Source organism: Podarcis cretensis (genome assembly GCF_951804945.1).
Source record: "Podarcis cretensis genome assembly, chromosome: Z".
Classification (NCBI taxonomy): Eukaryota; Metazoa; Chordata; class Lepidosauria; order Squamata; family Lacertidae; genus Podarcis; species Podarcis cretensis.
The window spans coordinates 8,906,005-8,918,249 of NC_137184.1; the positions used below are offsets into that span (position 1 = coordinate 8,906,005).

Sequence of the window (12,245 nt, forward strand, 5' to 3'; positions counted from 1 at the left end):
CATCAATTCTTCGATGATCAGCCTTCTTTATGGTCCAGCTCTCACTTCCATACATCACAACTGGGAAAACCATAGCTTTAACTATACAGATTTTTGTCGGCAAGGTGATGTCTCTGCTTTTTAAGATGCTGTCTAGGTTTGTCATCGCTAGCACTAAGACCTCATAAAAAATATGTGGTTTTGGATTTTAGCTTAGGTTTAAATCACAAATCAAGAGGTAAACAAAATGGAATGCAGATTAATCAGAAGTATAAGAAACACCAACTGGAAACTAACAGAACCTGGGGTCTTTTACATTAAAGGCTTGTGCTCTCCTCCTGAGCTATTTTATCCCAAGTGCCTCTGCAGTGCTTTGTCTTCTGCTGCCTTGCCTAGCTCCATAAACACCTCCAGTCTGGTCAAGGTTTTAAGATGGAAACAGGGTGAGTGTAGTCAGTTACTGAATCCATGCTTTTGTATACTTTTATATTACTGTTTTGCTGATTTTTTATTATTTCTGTTCGAATGAGAGCAGGTTGTCTCCAACTAAGGTCAACTCAAATTGGAAATTAACAGGAGGAATTCTACACTGTGCTGTGTTAGTGGTTCAGTCAGAGCAAGCATTCAGCTTGCCAGAGAGAATAATTGCCCCCCCTCTCCTCTCCCTCCCATGCACTGTTTTGGGGGTTCTCCTGACACACACACCTGAACCAATTGCAGGGGGAGCACAGAAAGAGGGGGGGGAAGCCCCATTGCATAAGCTGAAGTCCCTGCATGAGCTTCTGTTGACAGGGTTCATTTGTTGAGTCCCACCCAATGAACCAGTGGTAGTAATGCCCATGAATCTCTGTGTGTTTACTCTGAGTAGAACCAGGGCATTTTTTTTTCCCAGTCAGAACTCACGAGATCTGAGTTCCAGTGCCTCTCAGGTGGATGCCATTGCCATTCTAAAGGAGGTGTTCATGGTGAACTCCGGCACCACTTTTTCTAGAATAATAACTCTGAGTAGTACAGTGGTACCTCAGGTTCCAGACACTTCAGGTTCCATACGCTTCAGGTTACAGACTCTGCTAACCCAGAAATAGTACCTTGGGTTAAGAACTTTGCTTCAGGATGAGAACAGAAATCGTGCGGCGGCAGCGGGAGGCCCCATTAGCTAAAGTGGTACCTCAGGTTAAGAACAGTTTCAGGTTAAGAACGAACCTCCAGAACGAATTAAGTTCTTAACCCGAGGTACCACTGTCCTAGCAATGGAAGTAACTGATTGTCTATGTTTCTTAAAAAATGTTGCAAACCACTTATAGATTTTTATTTTTATTGTTTTAAAAGACAGCATATTAAGAAGTTTATCAAAGCCTTTTTAACAAAACCATTTCACTTCCCTCCATCATCACTCCCCACCCTATTTCAGTCACTGGCTCAGACACGTGGGGGGGGGTCATTTAGCTCCTTGCATCACAGTTTTATTCCCAGGATTGACATCATTACTCATGAGTGCGATGCGTAGCACTCTCCTGCATGAATGAAAGTATTTTCTAAAAAAGGAGGGGGGTAAAACAGGGGGGAAACAAATTCCACCACCCACAAGTGCATGCTATAAAAATATTATCCGCAGGGGGTGTCTGCAGAGGCACAGGAGATGTCAGCAGCTTTTAGCCACACTGCCGGGGAGGGGGGGGGAATCCTGCATCTGTTAACAAAGGAAAATACACATTATTAACTGTTTCACTTAGCAAAGCACAACGGAAGCCCACACTCCTTACATAATTCCTATCGGCTACACCTCCTCACAAACAGCACTGCTTAACAGTGTGTGATTTGAAAGAGTGAATCACATCTACGTCTAGAAAAGTCTAGACTTTCACAGAAGCTCTCGAACTTTGCTTCCTGACTGTGAATGTTTTTAACTGCTTTCAGGCTTTTTATAGTTATTGTGTATAGAATCTTTTAATAGTTGGAGGCTATGGAGTTATGTCACACACACTCCAAGCCAAGGAGATAAGTAACTATACAACCTTTAGGCAGCCCTGTATAGGGAAGGTTTTTTTAATGTTTGTTGTTTTATTCTGTTTTGATATATGTTGAAAGCCATCTAGAATGTTTCGATCAACACAGTCAGATGGGTAGGGTATAAATAATAAAATTATTGCTGCTGCTGCTGCTGTTAAATAGGGCAGCCCTATTTCCATTGGAGAAATGTTGGAGGGTATGAAATTAATAATAATAATAATAATAATAATAATAATGGTGGTGGTAGTAGTAGTAATTAAGCTTTGAGGGTTGCATTCATCTCATGGGGCTCAGGTTCACTAACGCTGCCTTAAAGCAGGTGGGGGAGAAGAACACAGAAGGGTATCACTACTTTGTCAATGGAGTCAATTCTAGAATCTTCTCACAATGAAGAATTTGTTTCACAGCACTCCCTGCTTCTCACAAATATCCAGAATATTTCTCTCAAGAAATAATCTATTAACATGTAACGCACCACTTGGCCATCAATAGCCGGAGGCAGCTTAACAACTGTAGTAATTGATTGTGCATTATCCCCCCATTTCCAGTACTTGGGATGTGAGTTATATTGCTTATCTAGCTAAAATAGCACTCCTCAATCTCTCTTTCTCTCTCTTGACACACACACACACACACACACACACACACACCCCACCAGCAGGTTTGGGGGGGAATGAATGGGCATGGCTGACTTAGGTTCATTAACTTCAATGTATACCTTAGTTGGATACACAACCCTGAGGGTGGGGGAACCAGTCCCCAAACAGCCCAAGGCAGAGTGAGCATGCTCAGTGGTAAAAGAAGGCTGAGTGACAGCTGAGTGGGGAGAGTGGGAAACCTGGAGAGAAGGAATGCAACTGAGTGGAGTGGCTGGAATTCTGAACAGGAAACCTTCCACACCGCAGCATTTTGCTGTGTGGTGTTATTCTCTCGCCACCTGCAGAATGTATGGGGGCATCCTTCAGCGGAAGGGTCATAGCTCTATGGCAGTGTATCTGTTTTGCATGTAGAAGGTTCCAGGTGCAATATCCAGCATCTCAAGGTAGCGCTGGAGGGTTCTCCAATTTGAAAACCTGCCAGTCAGTGTCATACTGAGCTAGATTGACCAATGGTCCGACACTATAAAGTAGCTTCCTATGTTCCTCGCCTCCACTTCCATTTCTGCCCAGTACAGTAGCCTAATATACACCAGGCATTATATTTTGGGAAGCCCTTCTTGCCAGATGTGTGGATCCTCTTCTAGGCATCTGGTTGGCCACTGTGGGAACACCATTCCAGACTAGATGGGCTTTTGGTCTGATCTGCTGAATGGCCACTGTAAAATGTGAAGGTTCATTATTGTTTCACAAGTTGTGTATGTCTTTAAGGGCCAGGACAAATAACGAGACCCAGTCTTACAGCTGTGAAACATAGCAGGTGCTGCTAGGTTGTGTTAATTAAGCTGTGTCAGCATTTGGGCATAGTATATAAGGAGCAGCACCTAGCTCTCCCATTACCCTGGGAGATGGGTTGGTGGTTGGGTCATGTTTGTTGTTGTTATCTTTAGTGTAAAAGGAGTTTTTGTTTCTGTTATTAAAACCTTGCTAAAGTTATTTTTGAGTTCCTTGTTATGCATGCTCTCCCCAGCAAGCTCTCTGCAGCGCTACTAAACTGCAAATAGCCAACATCTTTAGCAAGGCTCTTCCTATATTCCAGGAGAGAACTCTCACAGAGCCTTTGGCCATACTCACACCACACATTTAAAGTGCTGTTGTACCACTTTGAACAGTCATGGCTTCCAAAGCCACTTCCGCCCTACAGAGGAGGTGGGGTTGCGGGCTTCACGGCCCCTCCACACGTGACGTGGCCAGGAATCCAAATCATGCGGGGGCTGGCCTCCACCCACCGTGCACATGGAGGGGGCATGAAGCCCACAACTCCACCTCCTCTGTAGGGCGGAAGTGGCTTTGTTAGGAGACTCCCCACCCATTCCACTCCCAGAGCTACACTTCTCAGTGCTCCCTGCAAAGAGGCACTGACACTTAAATCACTTAAACCACAATATGAAATTGCATCACATCTATGTCTAGAAAACTCCAGACTACCACAGAAGCTCTAGAACTTTACTTTCTGGCTGAAAAGCAGAGGGAGAGAGGGAGGAAGAACAGAGGGGAAGTATCCGTATGAAGATGATAGATCAAACATTTGCCATTCCACCTACTCACTCGCTCCAGCTTTGACGTCAGCACCCGAATGCATTAACTATATTTGTCATCCCTGGCCTAAAAATATCCACGCCATAAATTTAAAAAGAGAGAGAGAGAGAATGAAGAAAGAAATAGGGACAGTGCTGCAGGTCCAGTGGAAGTTCAAAGCATCCTCAGCATCCACCAACCCCCTTAGAAAGGCTGTTGAATGCTCATTCAATCAGGGAGCTTGAATATCAAATATGAGATCTTAAATATCAAATATGGTGGCGAACAAAAAGAAAAGAATTCTGGCCAAAAAGAAAATAATCTTGAGACTATGTCTACCTTCTCTCAAGGGCTACTTTGGGTTGCTTTCAAGGCGACTGCAGATAAGAACACATCTTACCTACTGGTTCAGAAGAAAGGTCCATTTAATCCAGTATTGTGCTCTCACGATGGCCAACCAGATGCCTACAGGAAGCCTGCATGCATGACCTGAGCACAAAAGCACTCCCCTCCACGGCAGTTTCCAACAACTGGCATTCAGAGGCATACTGGCCACAGTGATCCATGCGACAGTCGCCTCCAGGCTTGACTACTGTAATTCGCTCTACGTGGGGCTGCCCTTGAAGCTGTCCAGAAACTCCAGCGGATGCAGAATGCTGCAGCGAGGCTCCTCACGGGGTCTCTGCCATGGGAGTATATTCACCCAGTGCTTTTCCAGCTGCACTGGCTCCCGGTGGAGTACAGGGTCAGATTTAAGGTGCTGCTTTTGACCTTTAAAGCCCTTCACGGCCTAGGACCCTCGTACCTATGGGACCGCCTCTACCGGTATGCCCCACGGAGGACCTTAAGGGTCCATAAATAGCAACACCCTAGTGGTCCCAGGCCCTAAGGAAGTTAGATTAGCCTCAACCAGAGCCAGGGCCTTTTCAACTCTGGCTCCGGCCTGGTGGAACGCTCTGCCCTCATGAGACCAGGGCCCTGCAGGATCTGATTTCCTTCCGCAGGGCCTGTAAGACAGAGTTGTTCTGCCTGGCCTTTGGCTTGGAGCCAATTTGATTCCCTCCCCCTCTTTCCTTTTCCTTTTCCTTTCTCTTCCTGCAATGAGGCTACATTTAAATATTTTAATGTTTCAATATTTTAATGTTGTATTTTAATTTTGTTTTTAAGTTGTATTCATTCAACTTGTTTTTATTACTGCTTGTTAGCTGCCCTGAGCCTAGCCTTGGCTGGGGAGGGCAGGGTAATAATAATAATAATAATAATAATAATAATAATAATAATTACTGCAAAACCCAAAATTCTAGTATTATGAGAGAGGGAGAAACATCTTCTGCCTATCCACCTCCTCCACACCATGCATAATCTTATACACCTCTTGTTGCCTGTTACTCACTTTTTCTCCATGCTAAAAGGCCTCTAATGATGTTATTGAAGAGAGCTGGTTCTTCCTGATTTGAGACTGTGAACTTGTGTTTGTTTTAACGATCCTTGGGGAAATTTGGTCCTTACAAATTCCATTATGAACCAACTTGATCCACATCTACTGGATGACTTTGTGGATTGGAATCTATCAACTTTCACACTGATATAGTGCAATTCTTTGCTAAAAATATTTCATCTAAAATAAGCTTAAAATGTGCAGTTTCAATAATACATATCTAAATGCAAATTTTATGTGAATTTAAAACAAAAACAAAACTGCAAAACAGGATGGAACAGAGTTATGTAAAAGTGATGCAGACCAGAAATACTATCATTTGTCCCCCACTGGTGTGCGCATATTGCATGTTATATATAACCTATAGAGTGGAGTCCAGTGTTTCACTAAGAAGATCTTTCCATCAGTGCAAGCATTTCTGTTTTCCAGATAGAATTGTCTCCCTGATTTCACCCCACCCCCTGCAAACCCCAACAGATTGAGGAAGTACATGGTGGAAAGTTGAACTAGCAGAACTAATCATGCTGGACGAAGAAGTAGAAAACTTCACAGATGGAGTTTGGACAATAAACCTATTGAACAATAATAGGTCCCTGGGCTTGGGTTTTAATTCAAAATTGTCCTGGAAGCTTGCAGCTAAATTGAAATCCTTTCACTCTACCTACTCTTTCTTACAGTATTCCAGAGTCTGCGGGGGAGGGTAGTTTAGTTGCCCCCATAGTTGAGGTATTTCAAAAGAAGATTGTGCCACAATTATTGTGTGGTGCAGAGATCTGGGGGATATAGTAATGTCCTCTTGTTAGAAGTGGTGCAGAACTCCTTCCTGAAATCACTGTTGATTGTCCCCAAAGGTACACCTGCCCCCTTTTTAAGAGCTAAAATGGGGCTAGTCTCCTTACAAACCAGTGTACATGTAGCGCTAGCCCTATACTGGCTGAAGCTGGCTAGCATGAGTAATACTAGGCTCCCTAAAAAAAATGCTTCCTACAGCAATTGCAGTTTATGCCCCGAAGCTCTTGGGCAAACTCTCCATTATTATGGGATTAATGTGGACTCCCTATCAAATTTTGCCTCTAACAATGTTAAACAACTCATCAAAGAAAAAAATTATTTGGACTCTAAATTATTTGGACTCACTTTCCCAGATGGCATACTCATCCTGGTACCCAATATATAAAACATATTTTGGGCTGGAGCAGTACTTTATTAATTTCATGATGGCACCACTTGGAAAAGCATTTACAGCTTTGCGTCTTCAGTGTATGCCCTCCACATATCTATTGGGAAGATTCAAGAACGCCCCTGTGCACCAAAGACTCTGCATCTGTGAGTCGGGAGACATAGAAGACACCCAACACTATTTCTTACGATGCCCTTTTTATATACATACCCTAGACAAAAACCCCTCGATTACATCCTTTGCTCTCTTTCCAACCGAACTCCACCTCAAGCAAATCTCCATTTTTCTGGCTGGCAATAACGTATTTATTACTGCATGGGTTGCAAAATTTGCCTTGGCTGCAAGTAAGTTGAGAGCTAGGCACCAAGACAAGTATCATAAGGGGGAGTGTGAGACATGGGGTGCTTAACTTATGCAAGAGTGATTTTTGCATTTTTGTATGTTTGCTTTGCTGCTGTTGTTTGTTCAGTTTTAAATCAATTATTTGTATCCTATGCATTGTGACGGCTTATAGCTTTTAGCAATAAAGATTCATTCATTCATTCAAATCATGCTGGATTCCACTAACACAACAACTTAAATGAATCTAGTTCACAGATATAATAATATAGATCATGGGTTGTAACCAATGTTAGTCCTACTCAGGGCTTGTCCACACTTCTCCCACGCCCAGAAAGCATGGATCTGAGTGGTTTTCCACTTGTCCCATGCTCTCTAGGCCCAGGTTCAAGCAGTTTTGCATTTGACCCACAGCTTTCCCCTGGAAAGCACACTCTTTACAGCTTAATGGGAACAAATGACAATCTGTGCAAAACTTGATTGCTATTTGGTCTGATTCAGTGGTAAACAACAGGTTTTCTCAGGGGAAAGCAGAACGGTGAACGGCAATGTAGATGAGCCCTCAGAGTAGATCCATTGAAATAGATGAGCATGACTATATTAGGTCCATTAATTTAAATGATTCTACTCTGGGTAGAACTTAGATAAAATCTCTCATTCCCACCCCACCCCACATGCACAGCGTGAAGTGTACCCTCACCCCCATATATATCATGTAAAATGCAATATTTCATACCATGTATTGTCCAAGCTGGAGGCTCTTGTCCCATTTTCACTGTGGTACACTACAAATGCACCCCTCCAAATAGCAATGATTTAGTAACATTGGGGAAGTAGAACTAATAATCATAAAAGAGCCCTGTCTAGTCCAGCATCCTGTTCTCACGCAGTCCAACCAGATGCCTGTGGGAAACCTTCAGGCAGGACCTAAACACAAAAGCAACCCCTGTCCTGGTGGCTTCAGGCAACTGGTATTCAGAGATGCAGCAAAACATTCCCTAAGAACCCCAGAAGAAGAGCAGGAACCAGAGAGTGTCAATCTAGGCAATTCAGAAAGGGCAACAGCAGCAAAACATCAAAGGTGCATGGAGGGAAGGGAGGGAACAGCCTCTAAGAACACACATCAGAACGCAACTTAAAGAAAACGGCCTTGCATTTTTCATTCTCAGCAAAGAACCAGCTTTGTAGATCAAACACCCTCCCTACATTACTGCTCAGCTTTCATGAAGTCAAGCTGCTCCTTTGAAAATATATTATGAGAAGGACTGTGGGAAGCAGCACCCGGCCATCCAGGGAACCTGTTAAGGCTGCAATCCAAATCATGCCTACTGAGATGTTCCACTGGGGGCTTACTCCCAGGTAAGTACTGTTTGAATTGCAGGACTGTTAACATGAGAAGCAACAGATGCTAACAATGGAGCAAGGGAGAATGTGCAAAGAAGATGGGGTCATTAAAGTTCTAGCAATGTCATGGTAAACCATAACAAAGCTATGCCCCTAAAATAATAGATGAAAAAGATGTAACACCATACTTTTCCTCTTCTTACATGCCATTCCAATATGTAAGATTTCTTTTTTTAAAATTGCAAGGGGGACCTCTACGAAACATATGATAAACAATATGGCCAATGCTCTTCTGTTAAAAGTAGTCTGACAATGTTTTTAGTAATGTTAACTACTACAGATAAACCAGTTTGTATTAATCATATCATTTATCTGGCTTATCACTGAGAAAATTATTACCTGAGGTTACAAATTTGTTTCAAAGAAGCCACCTAAGAGAACCTTGTTTTATTTTTGTTTAATTTTTGTTACAGCAAATTAGAAAGAATTTCAGAATTTATTTTATTAGATTTCTGACCTGCCCTTAACCAGAAGGTCCCAGGGTGGGTTATGACAATAGAGAGTACATTCATAAAACAAATCCAATCACTGAACTCACAAACAAAGAAAAATGTAAAAACATTTAGAACACGGGTGTCAAACACAAGGCCCGCGGGCCGAATCCAGCCCACCAGACCTCGTCATGTGGCCCGTGTAGCCGCCGCCGGCCGCCAGCCTTCACCTTTTATTCTCACTTCTTCTTTTTTTGACACAAGAAAGCCACCTCTTCAGCGCATGTGCGGCAGCCTACAAGCCAGAGAACGTCTGCCCTCTAGCGGCGCCGCGGCCCCCGATGAATTTGAATTTGACACCCCTGATTTAGAAACATTTCCATATTCAAAATGATTAAAAACAATTATGTATGAAAAAAATGTACAGTGGTGCCTCGCAAGACGAAAAGAATCCATTCCGCGATTCTCTTCGTCTAGCGGTTTTTTCGTCTTGCGAAGCAAGCCCATTGACGGCTTAGCGGATTAGCGCTATTAGCGGATTAGCGGCTTTTAGCAGCTTATCAGCTTAGCGGATAAGCAGATAAGCGGCTTAGCAGCTTAGAAAAAGGGGGGGGGGAGTCGGAAAAACTCACAAGACATTTCGTCTTGCAAAGCAAGCCCATAGGGAAATTCGTTTTGCGAAGCGCCTCCAAAACGGAAAACCCTTTCGTCTAGCGGGTTTTTCGTCTTGCGAGGCATTTGTCTTGCGGGGCACCACTGTATTTAAAAATCTACATATAAAACCAGGAAAAAAACAGTTAATTTTCCTGGTTAATTTCCTAATCCTGGAGAGCTGCTGATAGTTAGTGTAGACAATATTGAACTAGATGGACAGTTGGCCCAACTCAGTATAAAACAGCTTTTTATGTTCCATTATTTTTTTAATGTGTGTAGAGCTTTATCTAATTAAGCAGTATATAAATATTTTTAAATGATAAAATAATTCTATAATTCTAAACTATGTCCCATATAAAAGGAGGGCTGTGCTATTTAGTTTAAAAACTAAAGATGTAGAAAGCAGCTGCTCAACTTCAGATTCTGCGACTTAACTCACAGCTAGAGAAAACAGTCAGATTCCTTATAAAACTTGAGTCTTTTCTCAAGAAATTCCAAGAAAGTCAACTCCTAATTAAAACCAATGTTATTCCTACTGAGAGGAGCCCTACGGAAATTAATGGGCACAATACAGTTAGGTACATTAATTTTAGGGGGTTTCCTTCTGGGTGGAAGTTAATTAGACTCATCCAGAAAATGTCCCCTAACCCATGAAGACAGAAATTAATCTCCACCTCCTGCTGCAAAATGTCTAGGAATTTTGAGTGGCTCAGACACAAATGCAAACCAGATTAGCCATACGAATCTCTGACTCCCCCTTGCACCTGAACCATAAAGTGCAGTGTGTCCTGGCAAGAGATGATTCACTGCCTGGGGCAGATCTGCCTCTGAGGAAAAATCTCATGGGACAGGCCTTTTCGGAATAAACGAAGAAGAGGTACTTACTGCAAATGCAGAGCATCTGCTTTCCATGCAGAAGGTCCCAGGGTCCATCTCTGGCATCTCCAAGAAGGGCTGGGAGAGACTCCTGCCTAGAAAATACTGAGCAAGATGGACCAATGGTCTGACTCAGCATAGAGCAGCTTCCTGTGTTTTCCTATTTAAATCAGTCCTTCATTCAGAACCATGAGGGCAGGCATCCTAGTTTATTTTTAGGGGAAGGGTCACAGTTCAGTGGCAGAGTGCCCGCTTTCCATGCAGAACGTCCCAGGTTCAGTTCCCCAGTATCTCCAGGTCCGTTTGTGTTTGTTAAAAGCCACCAACCACTCTGTTCTGTCCTTGTATCGAAGCCCTTGTGGAAAGACAGTGGGAGGTGTGCAGAGCCACAGAGTGCCCTGAAAGTGAGAAGCTTCCTCCAACAATGCTTAAACACAAAGAGAACCAAGAGCGGGTGGGGCTACAGATGTAAATGTCACATTTTGTAGGGTACACGAGTTGCTAAATAAACTCACACATGCCCCTCTCTCTCCTCCATGCAGACTGAACAACAGACAGTTATCAGAATATCCACATACCACCCAAAAACACTTGGGGTGTGTAGTGGGGCCTGTGGGGGGCATGGCCTGGGATGAGGAGGTGTGGCCTGTGAACAGTTCCAAAGGCCAGACCAAGAAGCCAGGAGGCCACAACTGGCTCCTAAGCTTCAGATCATCATCCCTGATCTGCCTTCTTGTAGAGGTTCTTAAAGGACCAACCTTCTGGTCTAGGGCAGACCACCTCCTACACTCCTACACCCCATGGCCTCACTCTCAGCATGCTCCCTGGACTAGTGAGGTCCTCTGCTTCCTTGGTGGAAGGGTTCTTAGTCTGGCTCTATGGGCCCTGGTGCTATGACAGGTCCTTCTGTGGGCTCCTCCTGTCTGTCACCCTAAGAGCCCTGAACTTGGTCCAGCTCCTTAAGAAAGGACTTTACCACCTTCTGAGCTGTACCATGATGCTACTAGACTCTGGGTTCATAGCATAGTCAGAGCACATTGAACTAATCCTACATCAACTGTGCCAGTTATCAAATTTGTTTCTGGGCTAATTTAAAGTGCTGGCAATAGCCTTTGAAAGCCCAAAGCAACCTGTGGCCAGGCTACCATAAGGCAAGGACGAGGGCCCTTTGTCAACCAAAGCGACACATTCCCTTTCCAAGCAACCACCTGGGGACCAAAAGCAAAAGTGGATGGTGCAATGGTTGCAAATTATAGTATTTTCCCTGCCCTTTTCCTTCATTGGCACATGGCCCCCGGAATTAGGGCTGCCATGTGTCTGAGATCTCCCGGACATTATTGGGATTTGTCCAATGGGAATAACGTCCAGGCAAAAACCTGGGTGTATGGCAACCCATGTTGGAAGTATTGATTTTTTGCCGAATTTCCTTAAAAACGGGATGCAGGTGGCGCTGTGGGTTAAAGCCTCAGCGCCTAGGGCTTGCCGATCGAAAGGTCGGCGGTTCGAATCCCTGCGGCGGGGTGCGCTCCCGCTGCTCGGTCCCAGCGCCTGCCAACCTAGCAGTTCGAAAGCACCTCCGGGTGCAAGTAGATAAATAGGGACCGCTTACCAGCGGGAAGGTAAACGGCGTTTCCGTGTGCGGCTCTGGCTCTGGACAGAGCAGCGATGTCACGCTGGCCACGTGACCCGGAAGTGTCTCCGGACAGCGCTGGCCCCTGGCCTCTTAAGTGAGATGGGCGCACAACCCCAGAGTCTGTCAA

At 44.1% G+C, this 12,245-nt stretch overlaps 2 protein-coding genes across 14 annotated transcripts in view; one reads left to right on the plus strand and one right to left on the minus strand.

Moving 5' to 3' along the window:
- The window catches only part of SLC31A2 (solute carrier family 31 member 2), a 543,264-nt gene extending 542,124 nt beyond the window's left edge, over window positions 1-1,140 (plus strand). Inside the window, exon 5 of the transcript XR_013834860.1 lies at window positions 1,037-1,140. The gene's annotated coding sequence lies outside the window, so the exon portion shown is untranslated. The remainder of the gene's footprint in view (window positions 1-1,036) is intronic.
- The window catches only part of CACNA1B (calcium voltage-gated channel subunit alpha1 B), a 326,691-nt gene that overhangs the window by 249,097 nt on the left and 65,349 nt on the right, over window positions 1-12,245 (minus strand). The gene's annotated exons all lie outside the window — the stretch shown is intronic.